The sequence below is a fragment of the Rhinoderma darwinii genome, chromosome 4 (genome assembly GCF_050947455.1).
Source record: "Rhinoderma darwinii isolate aRhiDar2 chromosome 4, aRhiDar2.hap1, whole genome shotgun sequence".
Taxonomy (NCBI): domain Eukaryota; kingdom Metazoa; phylum Chordata; class Amphibia; order Anura; family Rhinodermatidae; genus Rhinoderma; species Rhinoderma darwinii.
This window is the reverse complement of record NC_134690.1, coordinates 324,915,759-324,938,282: the sequence shown is the minus strand read 5'-3', so window position 1 is coordinate 324,938,282 and position 22,524 is coordinate 324,915,759. Positions and strand designations below refer to the sequence as shown.

Below are 22,524 nucleotides of genomic sequence, written 5' to 3'. Positions count from 1 at the left end.
ATGATATTTCTGCCCCTGCAATTTTGGACGTCCTGTAGGAATTTATTCGTTATTGATTAATTTTTTTGTCAACTTTGAGGCCTTGTTTTTTGTGGGATAAGTTATAGATTTTTTTAGGCATCATTCTGTTAGCATGAGGGTATGTTCACACGCTGTGTTTTCAGGCGTATTTCGGGGTGTAAATGCCTAGAAATATGCGTGAAAAAACGGTAGCTGAATGCCTACAAACATCTGCCCATTGAAATCAATGGGAGAAACGGCATTTAGTTTATATACGAGGCGTCTTTCACACACCGAGTCAAAAACACCTGAAAATTGTAGAGCTGTTTTCTGAGAAAACAGCCTTTGATTTTCAGGCGTTTTTGAAGCTGAAAATTAAGTTTTGTTTAATTTAAGGTTATGTTCACACGGCTTATTTTCAGCTGTTTTACGGGCCGTAAACGCCCTTGAAAAACTGCGGAAAAAACATCTTCCATTGATTTCAATAGGAAAAACTTAGTTTCGTTTCGACGGGGCGTATTTTTAGGCAGCCGTTTGAAAAAATGGTGCGTAAGAAAAGCCCCGTAAAACTAAGTGCATGTCACTTCTTGAGCCGTTTTTGGAGCCATGTTTCGTTATTTCAGTAGAAAGACAGCTCCAATATCGGCTCCAAAAAACGCATCATAAAACGTTTGATGCTTTGAAAACGGCTGAAAATCAGAGGCTCTTTCCTCTTGAAAACAGCTCCGTATTTTACAGCCGTTTTTACTTTCGCGTGTGAACATACCCTGAGGCTCTGTTCACACGCTAAAGTAAAAACGGCTGTAAAACACGGATTTGTTTTCAAGGGAAAACAGCCTCTGATTTTCAGCCGTTTTCAAAGCATCAAACATTTTTTTGATGCGTTTTTAAGGGCGCTTTTTTCAGCTGTTTTTCTATTGACACAATGAAAAATGTTCCAAAAACGGCTCAAGAAGTGACTTGCAGTACTTTTTACGGTAAAACTACAGCTCCCAGCATGGCCCGAACAATGGTAAGGATATGCTGGGAGTTGCTGTTTCACACACAAAAAAAAATATCATACCACCATCATCTCGCTGCAGATCATACAGTGGCTACAGTGCTGATTAGAGGCAGAATAAACATTTACATTAAGTGACTCACCGGTGACGTCTCAAATTCTAGTTATTTTCTTCTCCCTCCGGTCCAGACCTCTATGATGGATTTCTACTGGCCATGACCCATTTCTACAGTTTTCCGCTCAGAGGTTTTCAGCTTCTCACTTTTAAAAATGTCTGCACCTATAAAACGAAGTTAAAATTCCCAACACCTCTAAATATAATAGTACCATACACTGTCACACACACACACACACACACACACACACACACACACACACACACACACACGCACACGCACACGCACACGCACACACATACACAATACCCCCTGTAGATGGTGACCCCCACAGCCCCCTGTAGATAGTGACCCCCATAGAGCCTCTGTAGATGGTGACCCCCATAGAGCCTCTGTAGATGGTGACCCCCATAGAGCCTCTGTAGATGGTGACCCCCATAGAGCCTCTGTAGATAGTGTCCCACATACAGCCCTCTGTAGCTAGTGCCCACATGTGGACTCCAGAGCTGCAAGTCAATAGTGCTAACCACTGAGACTCCGTGCTGCCCTACATATGGCTTCCCTATAGATAGTGCTCCATGTATATCCCACCTCTGTAGATAGTGTCTCACATATAGCTCCGCCTGGATATAGTGTCCCAAATATAGCCCACCCTTGTAGACAGTGCTCTACATATAGCTACCCTGTAGCTAGTGCCCCACAGGTAACCCACCCCTGTATATAGTGTCCCACATATAGCCCACCCCTATAGAAAGTGCCCTAAATATAGCTCCCCTATAGATAGTGCTCTACATATAGCCCACCCCTGTATAGTGTCTCACATATAGATCCCCCTGTATATAGTGCCCTACATATATACCCCCCTGTAGATAGTGGCCCACATATAGACCCCCCTGTAGATAGTGGCCCACATTCCCACATATAGACCACCCCTGTATATAGCGGCCCACATATAGACCCCCCTGTATATAGTGGCCCACATCCCCATATATAGACCCCCCTGTGTATAGTGGCCCACATCCCCATATATAGACCCCCTGTAGATAGTGCCCAACATATAGACCCCCTACATAGTGGCCCACATAGAGATGACCCCCCCCCCCTGTAGATAGAGCCCCCACTATAGATAAAGCCACTCACAGTTTTATTAGAAAAAAACAAAAAACTTTACATACCCACATGATCCCGTTCCCGTACCGTCCGATAGCAATGCAGATCTGCTCTCTTCTGAACAGGTCTGCTGGAGCTGAACGACGCGTCGTTCAATGACACTGATTGGAGGGGCAGAATGACTTGCCCCGTCAATCAGCGCCTTTAAAGCACGGAAGTGTCGTTGAAAGGCGCTGATTAAGGGGCAAGTCATTTTGCCCTGCCAATCAGCATCATTGTAAGGCGCTGAATGGTCGGGCACTCAGCGCTAATGCATGTATTTAGCTGTCGCTAGCACCAGGACCCAGTCCGGTGCTAGCGACGACTATGGGCATGAGAGGGCCTGTGTTACCTGGCCCATACTTGTTGGAGGCTCGGCGGCGCGGGCCCTGTAGTAGTGGCGCTACCGCTGAAGCAGCCATAACGGCTGCCAGCGGCGCCACCGGGCATATGGGGGGGCGTGTCGGCTGGCGGCACGGGCTCCCTCAAGCCAAAGGCTTCATAGCAGCCGCTATGGCTGCTACTGTGGTAGATACGCCACTGACGCTAGGTGTCCCTGCCTCCCCGTGGAACTACTGTTCCGTGCTGAAAACATGATTACAGTACCGGACAGTTTTCAGGGACTCCTGGCATCGTACATAACTATGATGCTAGTAGCAATCCTCCCTGCACTGTGTTCAGTCCGGGAAATACTGCCAACATGTATATGACGGACCAAACACTGTCGTGTGAATTAGGCCTTACAGTTTCTAAAAAAAAATTAACATTTAAATAAATAGTATTTTTTCTTTTGCACAATTTTTTTTGTTCATGTAAAATTTTTTAACACTGTATTTAGTCCTATTAGGGGACTTTTCCATTGAAACTTTTTTTTATTTATTTTTTTAACAGAGACTGGCATTAGGGATGTCTCATTCCGGAATTGATAGGGTAAAGTGAGTATACTGCTTTTATTTTAAATTAAGTCTGCACCTGCAGGTTTTTCTCTGCCTCAACAAATTGATGCCCATTCCTGGATAGGAATTTACATGCTACGTATTTAAAAATCTATAAATCTGGATGGAAAATCTGCATCATTTTTATCCCCTCTGGACTTAAAACTGCCAGTCCTGGTAATTGCAATACTAGAGCTTGGGAGCAAATGACAAAAGGTGCATCCTCCCTTTTATGACGCTGCAATAAATGGGTAAAATGGGTGAGTTCTGAGTTTTATCTGCGTGCACCACCCAAGTGAAACAAGTACTAACCATTATTTCCAGTTACTGCTGGAGTGCAGCTGTTAATCAGAGCCACACAGCTCTTGGTGCTGTGCCCACTGACACAATTATATACTAGATTTTATTAAAAGGGGTTAAGTGTTAACTTGGTCAAAATTTATATTTTTTCTAAATAAAAGCCACTGCTGTTATCTACATTACAGCGCCGATCACATTATATAGGAGATAGGGCACTTATAATGTGGTGACAGAGCCTCTTTGACTAAATTTCCCTGCTTCAGAGCTGGGGATCACTCTAGAGCTGCCATCTTCTCCTGCATAGTGAAATAGGGAAGTGCTGGTGGCACTGGCATGGAAGGTGATCTATTGATCTACAGAACAATATTTAGATATAGCATGGTCATCTTTTCCTGATGTCTAGCAGCCATCCAATCTCTTTCAGGCAGTGCCCAGCTCTGTGCTTCGGGAACAAATTTATTGGAGGCCCTACTGAGCCTAAAATTCCACCTGCAGCTTTTTATACAACTGTTGGTGCAGTTATTAATGAGTGGATCCCAAGAAAGGGGACTTATAAATCCTTCCTTTAGGCTTTTCCTTCTAAGGCTGGGTTCACACGACCTATTTTCAGACGTAATGGAGGTGTTTTACGCCTCTAATTACGTCTGAAAAAACGGCTCCAATACGTCGGCAAACATCTGCCCATTACTTTCAATTGGCTTTACGATGTACTGTGCCGACGACCTGTCATTTTATGCGTCGCTGTCAAAAGACGGCGCGTAAAATTACAGCCTCGTCAAAAGAAGTGCAGGACACTTTTTGGGACATAATTGGAGCCGTTTTTCATTGACCCCAATGAAGAACAGCTCCAAATTACGTCCGTAAAAGACGCCCCGCAAAACGCGAGTACATGCAATTAGGTCTGAAATTCCGGAGCTGTTTTCTCCTGAAAACAGCTCCGTAATTTCAGACGTAATTGCAGTTATTGTGTGCACATACCCTAAGGCTGGGTTCACACGACCTATTTTCAGACGTAAACGAGGCGTATTATGCCTCGTTTTATGTCTGAAAATACGGCTCCAATACGTCGGCAAACATCTGCCCATTCATTTGAATGGGTTTGCCGACGTACTGTGCCGACGACCTGTCATTTACGCGTCGTCGTTTGACAGCTGTCAAACGACGACGCGTAAAATGACTGCCTCGTCAAAGAAGTGCAGGACACTTCTTTGAAATGTAATTTGAGCCGTTCTTCATTGAATTCAATCATGGCCCATCTTGAGGCGGTTTCCGCTTCCAAAACCCCATTTCAATTAGTCAGAAAGAGGAAAAAAATGCCTCGACGAGTGTTTTGACGAGTTTTTGTCAAACCACTGTGCAAAAACCGTCTGGAGCAGTTTTTGCAGGAAGAATTTTCCTCCTGCAAAAAACTCTGTGTGAACATAGCCTTAGGGTATTTTCACACGCTTAACAAAAAACTTCTGAAAATACGGAGCTGATTTCAGAGAAAACAGCATCTGATTTTCAGGCGTTTTTGAAGCTGAAAATGAAATTTGGAGCTTCTTTTGAGGCTTCTTTTCAGGCGTTTCTTGAGGTGTTTTTTGAGGCGTTTTTCATAGTGTTCAATGGAAAATCAGCTCCAAAAAACGGCTCAAGAAGTGACATGCTACTTCTTTTTACGGAGCATCTTTATACGCTCTGGTTTTTAAAACAGAGGCGTAAAAAGATACCCCATATGAAATAAATGCTGTTTTTCCCATTGATTTCAATGGGTAAATGTTTGTAGGCGTTCAGCTTCCGTTTTTTCAGGCGTTTTTGTAGGCGTAAACGCCCCCGAAATACGCCTGAAAACACTGCGTGTGAACATACCCTCATATGATCCATTCCAACCACCTGCATCAAAAGCTGCATTTGTGAATTTGTCCTAACAAATTCACACACTGGTATTCCAGAAGTTTCTCTTTAATTGCACTGATGAACAGAAGAAACACAGGGGTATAAATCTTTATACAAATTTTATAAATCTTTATACTAATTTTATTGTAATATAATTTTAATTGTTCGAATTCTAAGATGGAACATCTTGGAAATGAGTCCTGTTTTGTGTATTGACTGAAAAGTGTAAATACATGTTTTTGTACGCTGTGTAGATGTTCTGCAATTATGTAAATTATGTAAATGATGAACTCCTGACAATCTTTATTGCATATAATTCTATTAAAATGTAATGACAGCCATTAATTCTTGAAGTCCTATTAATAAGATGATATGAAAATTCCTAATAAAACAGAAATGAATAGGGATTTAGATGCTAAATGACCTCTACGGTCTAAAGTAAGGGTATGTGCACACACACTAATTACGTCCGTAATTGACGGACGTATTTCGGCCGCAAGTACCGGACCGAACACAGTGCAGTACTGAAAACATGATTACAGTACGGGACAGTTGTCCTGCAGCGAGGCAGGGACTCCTAGCATCGTACATAAGTATGATGCTAGGAGCCCGGCTCCCTGCACTGTGTTCGGTCCGGTACTTGCGGCCGTCAATTACGGACGTAATTAGTTTGTGTGCACATACCCTAAGGGGCGCAATTAAATATTTAAAGTGATTCGTGTTAAGTGTAGTTTACTAGTAATATCTTTTGAGTTCTATTGATTGATTTCACTTTTTACACTTTCATTTATCACGGTGTCTAGTAGGGCACATAATCTAAGGTTGCAGTCACATGTGACATATTTACCCTGTATTTCCAAAGCGTAAAAATACACTGCGAAAAGCTGTACATAGTCCAATGGGAAAAATATCCTGCAAATCAGAGTTGCGGAATATCTTTCCCAAAGGCTTAAATTGTAATGTTTTCCACATCGTATTTTTACACTGCGGAAATATAAGGCAAATACCGCACCCGGAAGAAAAACACGTTCATGTGCAAGTTCACATGGATTATGCCACTGTGCGGAGTTTGGTGCAGATTTGCTTGTGGATTTAATGCTGTCGATGGGCTAAATGAAAAATAAAATCTGTGTACTCCCCTTCCTAATCTTCTGCTGCTCCCCTGTTAGAGCTAACTTTCCCCCATCCCGCTGGTCTATGTATCCTGGCCTCTACCAATGATGTGTCAACACATGTGAAAACTCTGCAGCCTATGATTGGCTACAGCGGTCAGGTGACACAATATCACTGGGGCCAACATGCAGAGACAAGCGGGAGGTCAAGCTAGTCTTACCAGGGGAGCAGCAGAAGATTGGAAAGGCGAGTATAGTGTTACTTTTTTAAATTATTTTAAATAGCTTTTTTGTTTTACTATTGACCGCACTTGTGGATTTTGCTGCGAATCTACTGTTAATATATAAATCTATAGTATGCATGTATATATATATATATATATTAGTGTGTATATATATATATATATATATATATATATATAATGCACCACATGCACGTGATGCAAACAATTTTCGCATGGAAATTCATTGATTTTTAAATAAGCAGCATGATAATTTCTGATTCAGATTGGATGCAAATTGATCACAGATTTACCCCATCAAGTTAAATGAGGATGTCAAAATCCGCACCAAAACCCAATTGTTGCAGATTTTGCTGCAGATTTTCGCTTCCTCATTGAACTCAATGGGAAAAATCCGCAATGCAAGTCTGTTTTCTCGTGGAAAATGTTCACAGCATGTGATTGATTGTAATCTTATCCAATTTGATGATTCTGTGATCGGCTGCTAATTTTCCACCCGCAAATCCAGATTGAAAATCTGAAGCAATTCCATCATGTGTGAACAAGCCTATTCAAGAGAAGGCTGTTAAACTGTGAACTGCCGCTACAGGTATGTCAGTGTTTGACAGTATTGAGGAGTAAGGGCACGTTCAGACGTGGCGAAATTGCTGTGGAATTCCGCTGCGGACAATCCGCAGTGGAAATCCGCAGCAGACAGTTTGTCCATTGGTTTCCACACCTTTTTAGTTATCTTTGTGCAGACATTGTGGAAAATTCCACTGCGGACCATAGGCTGCGGTGCAGAATTTTCTGCCTGCAGCATACACTGTCTGTTGTGTACTTGATGCATACTTCTTGCGGAATTTCTCCATTGACTTCAATGGAGTTTCAAAATTACGCAATGAAATCCGCAGATGTAACCTGTGTTGCGTTGCGGATTGCTTTCAGGAACAGGATATTTCATCATTCTGGCTGGACCTATGTGTGTCGAGGTCTATACCCAGACTGGGACGGAATGTTTGAAAGAGAGCAGGGTGTGATCTGCACCTGAATCCGCAACAACAAATCCTCAGCATTTTACTTAACATTTTAGCCAAATCCGCAACGGAATCTGCAACGCGGATTATGTGCGGCATTGATGCGGACAGTGTCTGCAGAATTTCGCCACAACTGAAAATGCCCTAAATGGAAAGAAGGGGAAGCAGCTCTCCCTTTTTTTTGTTGCGTTTTCTTTTAATAATATGAGCAACCTGATTTCTAGAAACCTAGAGAGACATGAAGCATCATTAATGCCTCATCTTCTGTAAGGCCCTATTCACACAACAGAGAAAAACTGGCGCGTGACTGCCGCCTTTTTAAGAGCCGTCGCACGGCCATTTTCAGAACGTTGAAGTTCTATGGGTGTATTCACACAGCCATTTTTTTAACGGCCCGTGAATACTGGCCGTCAAAAAATAGGACATGTCAATGGATCAGTTTTTAACCGGCCGTTTTTCAGGAATAAATCCTTGTGACAGCCGGTAAAAACTTATCCTGGCCGAGGACTCCCCAGACACATCGTTACTTTGAGCACTGAGCCAGGGAAGCCCTTGACATTACTGTCCATATATGGACAGTGATGTCAGGGGCTCCCTCTGACCCGCCATGTAGATAGCAACCCCCTGTAGATAACACCCATACTGTAGATAGCCCACCCCCCGTAGATGGAACCCCCCCCTGTAGATAGCGCCACTCTAGCTCTCTGTAGAAGCAGAATCCCTGGCCAGAGCCCATTGACAGTGATGTCAGGGGTCCCCTCTAAGAGCGAAATCCCCTACCAGAGCGCTATCTATGAGGTTGGTACTATCTATATGGGTTTGGCGCTCTCTACAGGGGGTTGGCGCTCTCTACAGGGGGTTGGCGCTCTCTACAGGATGGAGGGTGCTATCTACAGGGGGTGGTGCTATCTACAGTGGGAGTGGTGCTATCTACATGTGCACTTTATATGGGCACTATGTCACTTTATATGTGGGCACTGTGGTACTATGTGGGCACTTTCACACTATCTACAGTGGGTAAGGTGACACTATGTGGGTACTGGCACTTTATATTTTGGCACTATGTCACTTTATAATCAGGTACTGTGGCACTATGTGGGCACTGTGGCACTATGTGGGCACAGGCACTATGTGAGCACTATTTACAGTGCGCACTGTGGCACTATCTACATGGGCACTGATGTTTTCAGGGGGTTGGGACAAAAAAAAACCTGACAAATGAAATCCGTCCGTTTTTTGAACGTCCATGAAAAACGGATGACAAACGGATTGCAAACGCCCATTAAAAACGGACAGACGGACTGGAAATAGATGAAAATTTGGAGACACACTGATGAAAAACGGCCATGAAAAACTGACAGTTGAACATTCGCACGACAGTGGAAAAACGGCTGTGTGACGGACGTTTTTCTGTCGGCCGTCACACAGCCATTTTCAGAACAATGAAGTTCTATGTGTGTATTCACATGGCCATTTTTTTAACGGCCCATGACATGTCCTATTTTTGGCCATTTTCACAGCCAGACGGCTCCCATAGAAGTTAATGGATCAGTTTTTACCAGCCGTTTTTTAGGAAACAATCCTTGTAACGGCCGGTAAAAACTGATCCTAGTCGAGGACTCCCCGTACACAGCGCTACTTTGAGCGCTGAGCACGGGGAAGCCCTTGACATTACTGTCCATAGAAGGACAGTAATGTCGGCCTTTCAACAACTGAATCCCCAGTCAGAGCATTGCAAGATCTCTGGCTGGGTACTTCAGTCTCGTAGCTAGCCCATCCCCCGTAGATAGCGTGCCACTGTAGCTCCTTGTAGGTGCGGAATCCCCTGCGGCCAGACCCCGCTCTGGCAGGGGATTCCACTCCTGGAGAAGCCCCTGGCGTCACTATTCATACATGGACAGTGACGTCAAGGTGTCACTCCTAGAGCGGAATCCCCGGTCCGCTCTGGCAGGGGATTTCGCTCTCCTGACATCACTGTCCATATATGGACAGAGACATCCGGGGCTCCGTTTATGAGAAATCCCCAGCCAGAGGGATTCTGCTCCTACAGTGAGCTACAGTGGCGCTACCTACAGGGGAGTGCTATCTACAGGGGGGCGTGCGGTCTACAGCAGGGGTGCTATCTACAGGGGGGTTCCATATGGGGGGTGTAGCGCTATCTATAGGGGATACTGTGGTGCTATCTGCATGGGCACTGTGGCACAATGTGGCCTCTGCGGCACTATGTGGGCACTGGCACTTTATATGTGGGCACTGTGGTACTATGTGGGCAATGTGGCACTATCTACAATGGGTACTGTGGCACTATGTGGGCACTGGCACTTTATATGTGGGCACCGTGTCACTTTATATGTGGGCACTGTGGTACTATGTGGGCACCGTGGCACTATCTATAGTAGGCACTGTGGCAGTATGGGGGCATTGGCCCTATGTGGGTATTATCTACAATGGGCACTGTGGAACTATCTACAGGGACATTGCAGCACTATCTACATGGGCACTGTGGTGATTTCAGGGGGTTGTTGCCCAAAAAAAAAAAAACTCACAAATTAAATCCATCCTTCTTTTTTTTTTTTTTTTTTTTTTTTTTTTTAACAGGCATGAAAAACTGATGACAAACGGCCATTAAAAACAGACAGACGGACTGGAAATGGATGAAAATTTAGAGACACACTGATGCAAAACGGCCATGAAAAACTGACAGTTGATCAGTTTTTAATGGACATTTTTTTTCACTGTCGTGTGAATTTACTGTGTCCTTTTTATTCCACTGTCTATTTTTCATAAACAGATTTATTTTGACTTCTGTTTAATGAATATATTTTTCACTGAATTCCAGGAAACCGCAGCAGATGTTTCTCCCAAATGCTCTAAATCTCTTTTTGGGCTGTTTATGACTATTTAAATCTTGCATCCAAAGGAGAATATAAGTCTGCCATGTTTTCTTGCTGCCACTTACAAGGGCAGAGAGGACATTTAAACATACTGTGCGCAGATACAATTCTGACATATTTAACTACAATAATAACACAGGGTAGGTTATAACTGGGATTAAAGAAATGCCTGCATAGTATGGGTTTTAATGTTGAACATCAGGGGTACTTAACCACTTTTAGCAATGGTCCACTTACCGGGGTCTGTCATCAGATGAAGGTCTGATATGAAAACCAGTAGTAAAGATTTATAGATAGTGCCACACACAGCCCCATTGTAAATAGTTCCACACACCTTGCCCCGTTCCCGCGTCGAACATAGCTGCTTTGAATCCTCTTCAGCCACGTTAGGCCTGCAGCCTATGAGTTTCCGAAGATAGGACCCTTGCATAGATCGGTGTGATGCACTGACATCATCGTGCCAGCCTGGGCAGGGACCCTGTCCCACGTCCTATAGGCTGCAGGCCTAACGTGACCTGTAGCCTAGTGGATGGCAGTACAGGGAGCTTTACCACTGGTCCGGACAACTGGCGTCCACGGTATGGGTTTAGACTGCGGTCCACCAGTTGAGGACCCATGTTGTATATGGTATGTATGTTAGTCATTATTAAAACTGATTAACTGTTTTAAAGGAATATGTTATTATACAAAAATTCTAGACAAAATAAAAACCTGTAAATTTTGTATTTGCTCTTTCACTATACATTATAATAGCTCTGTGCTCTTTATATTCACTGTGACTGTATAGTCTCTACATTGTAGTAGGTTGCGGCCATTATCTCCATGACACATTTTTTTTCACCCCAGGTTAGATGATTTCTTGAAACAGAATGAATATAAAAAAAACATAAAACTAGGTGAATGTATAGACTCCTTGCTTCAATGTTGATCCAGTCTGATGGCCACATGGGGTTAGGAAATAATTTCTAAAGCATTTTTATTTGCATTCCTCTGGATAAATAGGGGGACATAATGTTTACCCCCTACTTTCTTTAATGCATGTCTTCTTCCCACCCCTGGATGAACTTGATGGGCATGTCTTTTTTTCAACCTTACTGACTATGGTACTTCAGTATATTATCCTCAGGGATAAGACAAAGAAGAGTGACCTGTGTTTCATCAGGTAATATGTAATTATTCATCTGGGTCAACTGGGGTTGAACTTGATGAAATGAACTGCGCACAAACTCTGTAAACAAACAATTTTATTCCTTCCGCTATAGAAATACGAATACAATCTACAATCAAACTGTAATGCCTGCAGTCGCTGACCGCCGGCATTTCCTAAATAGCGGCAGCAGTGACCGCAGGAACACTCAGGACTTGCTGGCATCTCCCTAGAGACGCCGGGACAAGCAACTGCATCTCCCCGCTTTTTCCCCTACGATACAGGGGGCTTGTTCCCAGACTTAAAGGGCCAGCACGAGCACCAGTAAACTTGTCCCTGCCCAATCCCAACTCTCTCTGGACTTTAAAAAGGACTCTGCCCACTTCCAACTTGCCTGAGCAATGTTTTGTCAACCCATGTTTGTCCTGCAAATGTTCCTTAGCTGTATTCAGTATCCCGTATACTGTATTCCACTTCCCGTATCAAGTAATTGTGTTTAGTTCCAGAGTGAAGTCTAGTGTCTAAGTCGAGTTCACCATCTATGTTCCATGCCCGTGCCAGCCCGAGGCTCTGTACCAAGCCATGTGTCTGTGTCAAGTCAAGTGACCGTGTCAAGTCAAGTGTGTATGCCAAGTCAAATGTCTGAGACGACTTCTGTATCCGTGTCCTGTATCCAAGACAAGTCCTGTTGTCCAGCAGAAGTCTGCTTCCGATAGTCTGGCACAAGTCTTCTACCAGGTACTCTCGTCCTATAGACTTTCGTTGACTATTGTTTGGCCAGCTGGCTCTCTGCTATGGTGGAGCATTCCAGTGGGTCCACATACCTCACAGCCGTGACACAAACAAGTCACTTTGGAGAGTGTATCATTTGTATTGTTCGATATATGTATGAGACTGGTCTACCAGTCTTTAGGAACTGAAAATACAAAATTAGAAATGCTGATATGTAACAAACATGTGGGTAAATGCTCTGTACTTTAACCTTTTGCGACGATTATTTATTTTTTCTACACATTTTTGTCAAACAAAATACAGTACTTGCCTCTTCAATCCCCCACCAATCTAGCGCAGATTCTCGGGCTGATAGTTTTTGTTTATAAGCTGCCAGCGATGACGTGCCATTGCTGCAATAAGTCAGTGGCCTCTTCGGTCAGGTGCTGTACTACTGGCATCACCGCACAATAAGTGCTGAACGTTCAAATGTTTGCCTACATATTATATTTACAGAGGGGCTTGAAAGTTAGTGAACCCTTCAGAATTTTCTCTATTTCTTCAAAACTTTTACCTAGAACTACATTAGATTTTCACACAAGTCCTAAAAGTAGTTAAAGTCATCCAAATCAAACAAAATGTGTCAAAAATATTAGATGGTTATTTATTGAGGAAAATTATCCAATATCGCATATCTGTGCGTGGAAAAAGTATGTGAACCTTTGATTTCAGTATCTGGTGTGAGCCCCCAATAACTGCATCTAAACGTTTCCAGTAATTGTTGATTTTAGTCCATTCCTCCATATAAAACCGCTTCATCTCTGTATGATGGTGGGTTTCCTCCCATGAACTGCTCGCTTCAGGACCTTCCACAACATTTATCTATTGGATTAAGTTCAGGACTTTAACTTGGCCATTGACTTGGCGACGTAGGCCTTAACGTCTTTAAGCAACCCAGGCCACCAATAGTTTCTGGCAATGAGGTGCTTGGTACCCAGGATGCCTGGATGGCCAGATAGTACAGAGTCATGATTTTCCCTGAGTACCCTTAGCCGGAATTGCAGGGGAACAAACAGCTTGTTCTCAGGAAGGTTCCTGGGAGCTGAACCTTGATCAGCCGCAATTTCGGAGACTAAGTCAGAATCAACAGAGGAAATGATTATACCTGGGGGCAAAACACAAGCAGGATCTTCCTCCGCAGGAGGGCTGGCCATGAAGCTACGCGACAGTGCATCAGCTTTAACATTTTTAGACCCAGCCCTATAGGTGACCAAAAAGTTGAATCTAGTAAAGAATAACGCCCATCGAGCTTGTCTCGGGTTTAGCCTCCGGGCAGATTCTAGGAAAACCAGATTCTTGTGGTCGGTAAGGACAGTAACCTGGTGCCTAGCCCCCGCCAGGAAGTGGTGTCACTCTTCAAATGCCCATTTAATGGCTAAGAGTTTGCGGTTGCCAATGTCATAGTTACTCTCAGTGGGTGAGAACTTCCTGGAGAATTAGGCACAGGGACGGAGATGGGTGAGGGACCTGGTACCCTGGGACAAGACAGCACCCACTCCCACCTCGGAGGCGTCAACCTCCACGATGAATGGTTCCATTTGGTTAGGCTGAATCAGCACTGGGGCCGAGATAAAGCACTTCTTAAGGACCTCAAAAGCCTGGACCGCCTCAGGAGGCCAGTGGAGGAGATCAGCACCTTTGCGAGTGAGATCCGTAAGAGGCTTAGCGATGACCGAGAAGTTAGCAATAAATCTCCTGTAATAATTAGCAAACCCCAGGAAGCACTGTAACGCCTTCAGGGAGGCAGGTTGGACCCATTCAGCCACAGCCTGAACCTTGGCAGGGTCCATGCGGAATTCATGAGGAGTGAGGATTTGACCCAAAAATGGTATCTCCTGCACCCCAAACACACATTTTTCGGCCTTAGCAAACAGTTTGTTTTCCCGAAGGGCCTGGAGCACCTTCCTGACATGCTCAATGTGGGAGGACCAGTCCTTGGAAAACACAAGTATGTCATCAAGGTACATTACAAGAAATACCCCCAGGTAGTCTCTTAAGATCTCATTTATGAAATTCTGGAAGACTGCGGGAGCATTACACAACCCAAAGGGCATGACGAGGTATTCAAAATGACCTTCGGGCGTGTTAAACGCAGTCTTCCACTCATCCCCCTCTTTGATGCGGATAAGGTTATAAGCCCCACGTAGATCAAACTTAGAGAACCATTGGGCCCCCTGAACCTGATTGAAGAGATCAGGAATCAAAGGAAGGGGATATTGGTTCCTTACAGTGACCTTATTCAGGTTTCGGTAATCGATGCACGGCCTAAGACCACCATCCTTCTTCCCTACGAAGAAGAAGCCAGCACCTACCGGAGAAGTAGAGGGGCGAATGTAACCCTTGGCCAGGCATTCCTGGATATACTTTCTCATGGCTTCACGTTCGGGACAAGAGAGATTAAATATCCTACCCTTAGGGAGCTTAGCTCCTGGTACCAAATCGATTGCTCAATCGTATTCTCTATGAGGAGGTAACACTTCGGAGGCTTTTTTAGAAAAAACATTAGCAAAGTCCTGAATAAACTCAGGTAGAGTGTTCACTTCCTCAGGGAGAGAAATAAAATTAACAGAAAAACATGACGTCATGCATTCATTACCCCATTTGGTAAGATCTCCAGTATTCCAGTTAAACGTGGGATTATGCATCTGCAACCAGGGAAGGCCTAAAACCAAATCGGACGATAATCCCTGCATCACCAGTACAGAGCACTGCTCCAAATGCATGGAGCCAACAAGGAGTTCAAAAACAGGGGTATGCTGCGTAAAATAACCATTAGCAAGAGGAGTGGAGTCGATAACCACTACCGGGACAGGTTTAGGCAAATCAATCAATGGCATAGCTAGAGACATAGCAAATTCCACAGACATAATATTAGCCGAAGACCCTGAATCCACGAAGGCACTGCCGGTAGCAGACCTACCACCAAAAGAGACCTGAAAGGGAAGCAAGATCTTATTAGGTTTCATATTCACGGGAAATACCTGTGCGCCCAAGTGACCTCCCCGATGGTCACTTAGGCGCGGAAGTTTTCCGGCTGCTTATTCTTATGCCTAGGACAGTTGTTCACTTGATGCTTGTCATCCCCACAGTAGAAGCAGAGACCATTCTTCCTGCGGAACTCTCTACGTTGTTGGGGAGACACGGAGGCCCCGAGTTGCATAGGTTCATCCGAGTTTTCCGTGGAAGAACGAAGCAACTGAACCTCGGGAGCCATCATGGGGGAGCCAGAGGAGGAGGCACAATAACGTTCAAGTCGTCGTTCCCTGAGACGTCGGTCAAGACGTACCGCTAAAGCCATAACCTGATCTAGAGAGTCAGAAGAGGGATAGCTAACTAACAGGTCCTTCGACAGACGTACGACAGACCCAATCTAAACTGGCACCTCAAGGCAGGGTCATTCCACCGAGAAGCTACACACCACTTCCTAAAGTTCGAACAATACTCCTCAACGGGTCTCTTACCCTGACGTAAGGTCACCAGCTTACTCTCGGCAAAGGCAGTCCTGTCAGTCTCGTCATATATGAGCCCGAGAGCAGAAAAAAAAAGGTCAACAGAGGAAAATTCAGGGGCGTCGGGAGCCAAGGAGAAGGCCCATTCTTGGGGCCCGTCCTGGAGCCGGGACATAATTATACCCACTCGCTGGCTCTCAGAACCTGAGGAGTGGGGCTTTAGACGAAAATAGAGCTTACAACTCTCCCGAAAGGCGAAAAAGGTCTTCCGGTCCCCTGAGAACCGGTCAGGCAACTTGAGGTGGGGTTCAAGAGGTGAGGTGGGGGGCACTACCAGGGTAGCATCATGCTGGTCGCCCCTCTGAGCCAGGGCTTGGACCTGTAGAGAGAGGCCCTGCATTTTCTGAGCCAGGGTCTCAAGGGGGTCCATCGTTGTGTCAGGGACCAGGGTAGAAAAGGTATATGGGCCTGTGATTATGTAATGCCGGGGTAGGGAGACAGACAGGTGAGCCCTAATCTACCCACCACTCAGTCCCTGCCTACTTGCAACGGCCCATCCTAGGCAACGGCGTACAACTGGGCGACGGTCCCTACGCTCACTATGTGCACGACAGACAAACAGACAAGGGTACACAGAAGCTAGGGGAACGGGGAAGTTGCCCATGGCAACACCGTGAGCAACAAGAGTAGTGAGCGAGTCGAGTAAAACCAGGAGTGTACGAGGTACCAAACGCAGAACAGGAGAGTAGTGAACGAGCCGAGTCAAACCAGGAGTGTACGAGGTACCAAACGCAGAGCAGGAGAGTAGTGAACGAGCCGAGTCAAACCAGGAGTGTACGAGGTACCAAACGCAGAGCAGGAGAGTAGTCAGTAAGCCAGGGTCTATATGGAGCAGAGGACAAAAGTACAAGCAGCAGCAGCAGAGCCAGGAAACCGACAGAATCACAGGCAAAGGAGGAGCAGGAAGTGAAGGTATAAATAGACAGAGGGTGAGAGCTAGCTCCGTCTGGCCAGGCTGTGATAGGCTCTCCCACTCCTCAGCCTCCCAGCCTGATTGGTAGAAGGAGGGGTTACTCGATCAGACTTATGAGCAGGTGCAGACTGACTAACCGCGGGCGTCGACACAGAAGCTGTGTCTGGCAGATCCTTTACAACAGGCATTAGCCTGTTGAATATATGACCATATGAGAATATGACCATATCACCATATGAGAATATATATGGTGAAATAATGAACAGTCTCCTCTTGTAGATAGTGCCATAACCCCCCCCCCTTATAGATAGTGCCACACCTCTCCTTGTGGATAGTGCCACACAGCCTCCTGCAGATAGAGCCACACCTCCCCCTGTAGATAGTGCCATACTCCCCCCTTGTAGATAGTGCCACACACCCCCTTGTAGATAGTACCATACACCCCCTTTGTAGATAGTGTCACACCCCCTGTAGATAGTGCCACACACAGCCCCCTGTAGATAGTGCTACATACAGCCCCTTATAAATAGCACCATACACACCCCTGTAGATAGTGCCACACCCCCATCCCTGTACATAGCGCCATTGGGGCTTCCTAGGGGAGTCCCTGTCCATATATGGATAGTGGCATCAGGGACTACTCCAGGAGCGGAATCCAGAGGAAGATGGTTGTCAACGGTTTGACTGAGGATTCCACCATACCTCCCAACTTTCAAGTATCACAAAGAGGGAAAACTGATGCGGCGCACGTAGCAACACCATATAATGCCCTCTAGCTGCCCACACGCACTATAATACCCCCATAGCTGCCACCACACAGTATAATGCCCCCATAGCTGTCATCATACAGCATAATGCCTCCATAGATACACCCATACAGTATAAAGCCCCCATAGATGCCCCCATGCAGTATAATATATGCAAAGACTCCTGTGCAGTTTCACAATGTGCTGAGGTATATGGGGTTTTTTTTGGGTTCGGGGTTTACATCTGTTTTTGGGTGGCATAAACCTGTATACTAGTGGAGAATTTGTAACTTTTGTGTCCATTTAGGGTATGTACACGTGGATAAAAATGCAACTCAGAATTCGCAGGGGAATCTGCCAGAAAATCTGCACCAAATCGTGCTGTGGAAACCAGCTAAGATTAAAAATAAAAAAAAGACTATACTCGCCTCCCTGGTCCTCCTGGATGGTCTCTGTAAAGCTGTCATTCTGTGATTGGCTACTGTACAGAGACCATCAGGGGACCAGGGATGTGTTGCCACAAGAGCGCCACGGGAGGTGAGTATAGTATTTTTCTTTTAAACTATGAAAAAATACTGGGTTATTTTTTGGGGACTTGATATTTGTTGCAGATTTAGATAGATAGACATGAGATAGATAGATAGATAGACAGATAGACAAACAGAATACACACACATATACACTTACCTTTTGTAGGTAGCTGGACTTTTCACAAACTGCAATCGAAAGGGACTTACAACATCTTTCGGATGGGGTCAAATTACGGAAATACCCCAGGAATCTTTCTAAAAAGTTAACTACAGCAATTAAATCATTAAAAGATAACGACGATTTGACCATAAAAATGTCTGACAAGGGAGGAAGCATCACAGTCATGGAGAAAAAAATGTACATAACTGATGTCAGAAAACTACTCTCAGATGGAGCTACATAAAAAATTTTGAGTCATAATCCAACTAAAGACTTTCATATTCAGATCAAAAAATTAATAAAAGAAGGAGTAAACAATGGCTTACTCACCAGAAAGCAGTCCATTTACATTGATGTTGAACATCCGATAACACCCATCTTGCACGCCCTCCCTAAGACACACAAAGGTATCAACCCTCCACCGATGCGACCAATTGTGTCGGGCATAGGGTCCCTCCTGGAGAAATTTTCGGAATGGTTGGATTCTCTCCTCCAACCTCTGGCAGTGAACACCCCTGGCTTCCTCAGAGACACCCGAGACGTACTAAGATCCTTCCAAAAAGAAAAGTGGTCTAAACATTATACCTGGCTAAATTGTGATGTTATCTCATTGTACACCAGTATACCACACGATGTAGCTTACGAAACACTCAAATACCATTTATTAAAATATAGTCCTTATAGCCAGGACCTTCAAGCATATATCTTAGACGTTCTCATGTTTCTAATGCGGCACAATTATTTTCAATTCAACAACAAATTTTATTTACAACGCAAAGGTGTCTCAATGGGGCCAAGTTTTCACCTTCCCTGGCCAACCTGGTAATGGCTTGGTGGGAAGAAATATAAATGTTCTCAGATAAAAATTTATTACATACAAACATATACTGGTATGGTCGTTATATAGACGACCTTTTGTTCATATGGAGAGGCAACATTTCAGAGATACCCATATTCATCAATTATCTAAATTCTAATCCAAATAATCTTCGATTTACCTACACTTACCACACAAATAGTAACATTTTCTTAGACCTAGAATTAAAAGGAACTGATGGAGAAACAATATTTACTAAAACACATCGAAAACCGATTTCGGGAAATACTGTACTCCATGCAAAAAGCAACCATCCAAAACAAACAATAAATTCCATTCCGGTAAGCGAAATGTATAGGGCAAAACGTAATTGCAATACTCAAATGAGTTATGCAAACGAACAACAAGTAATCTCGAAAAGATTACAAAAATGAGGATATCCAGACTGGACACTTAAACGAGCAATCCCAATCACTTAAAAAAAAGGAGAGATAATTTGCTCACCAACATCAAACATTCCACAGTGCCCAATACAAATAAACCGACTGTTCTCTTACAACATAGCAATCAATTTTTGAAAATAAAAAATATCATTTTCAAACACTTATCAATACTTACAGAAGATCAAATGCTGGAAAATATTTTGAAAGATGGGTGTAGGGTTGTAGCTCGCAAAGCTCCCACTATAGGTAATTCTCTGTCTCCTTCAATGTTGCAGCCAGAAAAACGTAAAAGCACCTGGCTGGAAGAAAAGGGCTTTTTAAAATGCGGCACACATCCGTGCAAAATTTGTTCCTATGTCTCCCCAAAAAAAACATTCACAGATTCCACGGATACAAACAATTTTCCCATCAAAAATTACATTAACTGTAATAGTGAAGCTGTAGTCTATATTTTAGAATGTAAAGCTTGCAACTTAAAATACATAGGCTGCACAAGCCGCAGATTTAAAATCAGGGTACTAGAACACCTTAGTTACATTAGAGACTCCAATATCACCAATATATCTAGTGCAGCTAAAAATTTTATTAATTATCATAATAGATCTACAAATACTTTCAAATGTTATGCCATTGAAAAGGTATACGTACCCAAACGAGGTGGAAATTTAAAGCACAAGATACTAGGAAGGGAAGCATATTGGATCTACCGTCTGAAAACCAGACATCCACATGCATTAAATCTTAAAAAGGAGCTAATGTTCCATTACTAAAATTAAAATTAACAACTATGTAATCAAAATACCAATTTTTTGGTTCTAATTTATATCTTGCAAGTGCTATTCCTTCCTTTCCGCTCGCACGTAACTACCATTTATTTATATTTAGGGAAGAACGATATTTTTATATTCGCGAGTTTCCCATTGAACAAAATATAAAAATATATAATATCATTGGGTCAATATTGGCCATAAAAACAGTTCCTTAAAAATTACAATAAATACCAGGTCCCTCCTAGGACATTAGCTTAAGATTAAACTTTAAACGTAAAGTTTCCGTTCACTCTTAGAAATAAATATACGTCTCTGATCATGCAACACATAGCCATATATTACGCAATATTTGTTAAAAAAAACGTGTTTAAAAATATATCAATATAGGTCTATGTTTACTTTTTAATTTTTATACATTTTTATGACACATGCCATATTCATATAAACTTCTCTATGTATTTGTCTTTTATATGCATTTTTCATTAACTAGAATGGGTTTATCCCCGGTCAAAAAGCAACTTTCATTTTATTTTTAAAATATCACCCAATATACTTTATATTGCCACACAATGAAATTTTTGATCAAAAGCTCTTACATATGATAAAGTAGCTTACCGAATACGATTCCATTGTCCAGTCGGGTTTTCGGATGTATGCATACATCCGTTTTGAGACGAGCTGCCTTTTCCACTATTCCTCTTCCGCGTTCCAAGCAAATTACTTTGAAACGCAATCAAATTCCACCTGCTACTGACCGAATATAAACCCTTACTATGTTGTCATACTTTCACCTCAGCCATGATTAAGGACGCGGAAGCCGTCTGAAACGCGTTGGCAGCGTGTATTTTTCACATCCACCTTTCTTCGTGGGATATTGTCTCCCTGTTTTACTATTGCTATAATAAAATTTGAATATTTTCCATTTTAATCATCTACCTCTCAAGAATCATTTTGCGCTGGAACCTATTGTACCATTGCCTACCTTTCAACATACAGTCTGGTCAAGAACTTGGTGCCTCTTAATAGGTCAGCAGTGATGGTTGCCTGGAGTTCAGTAGTCAGGAGGAGGAGGTGAAGAGAGCCTGCAGATACAGTCAGGGCCGATTCTAGCTTTTCTGCTGCCTGAGGCGAAAATGGAAATGGCGCCCCCCCCCCTCCACACAAATAAAATAAATAAAAATAAATTGTAAGTAAGAAACAACTTGTAAAATGAAACAAAAAAATTAAAGCCGTGTGAACAAAAAAATACATTAGGGCCTGTTCACATCACCGTTCGCTTCCGTTCCGAGGTTCTGTCGGGTGAACCCCGCAACGGAAAGTGAAAGTGACAGCACAGCTTCCGTTTCAGTCACCATTGATCTCAATGTTGATGGAAACATCGCTAATGGCTTCCGTTCGTCACCATTCCGGCTGGTTTTCGGTTTTCCGAAGGAATCAATAGCGAAGTCGACTACGGAACGGAATCGAACGGTGATGTGAACAGGCCCTTATTGAACATCATTGTTATAAACTGCAAGGTCTCATAATGCTACAGGCAATTGTGTAGTAAATATCCCTATATTGCCCCAGCTATAAATACTAGTAAAATGACCAGGGCAACGTGTATCCAAAATTCAAACACAAAAATGAAAGAACAATGTCAGTGTTCAAACTTGTGTCAGGGCTCCTTTAATGGCTCTTTACAGTCAGTATAGTAACACATGCGGCACTTTACAGTCAGTATAGTAACACATGCGGCACTTTACAGTCAGTATAGTAACGCACGCTGCTCTTTACAGTCAGTATAGTAACGCACACTGCACTTTACAGTCAGTATAGTAACACATGCAGCACTTTACAGTCAGTATAGTAACACATGCAGCACTTTACAGTCAGTATAGTAACACATGCTGCTCTTTACAGTCAGTATAGTAACGCACGCTGCTCTTTACAGTCAGTATAGTAACACACGCTGCTCTTTACAGTCAGTATAGTAACGCACGCTGCACTTTACAGTCAGTATAGTAACACATGCGGCACTTTACAGTCAGTATAGTTACACACGCTGCACTTTACAGTCAGTATAGTAACGCACGCTGC

General features: G+C 43.5%; 1 long non-coding RNA gene across 1 annotated transcript; it reads right to left on the bottom strand.

Annotated features, from left to right (window-relative positions):
• Positions 1-18,761: 18,761 nt before the first annotated feature.
• On the bottom strand, positions 18,762-21,592 carry LOC142761236 (uncharacterized). The gene is made up of 4 exons (XR_012883570.1): positions 21,428-21,592; positions 21,061-21,341; positions 19,851-19,974; positions 18,762-18,967 (listed from the first exon to the last, which is right to left on the bottom strand). It is a non-coding gene; the product is annotated as an uncharacterized LOC142761236 (long non-coding RNA).
• Positions 21,593-22,524: the final 932 nt, after the last annotated feature.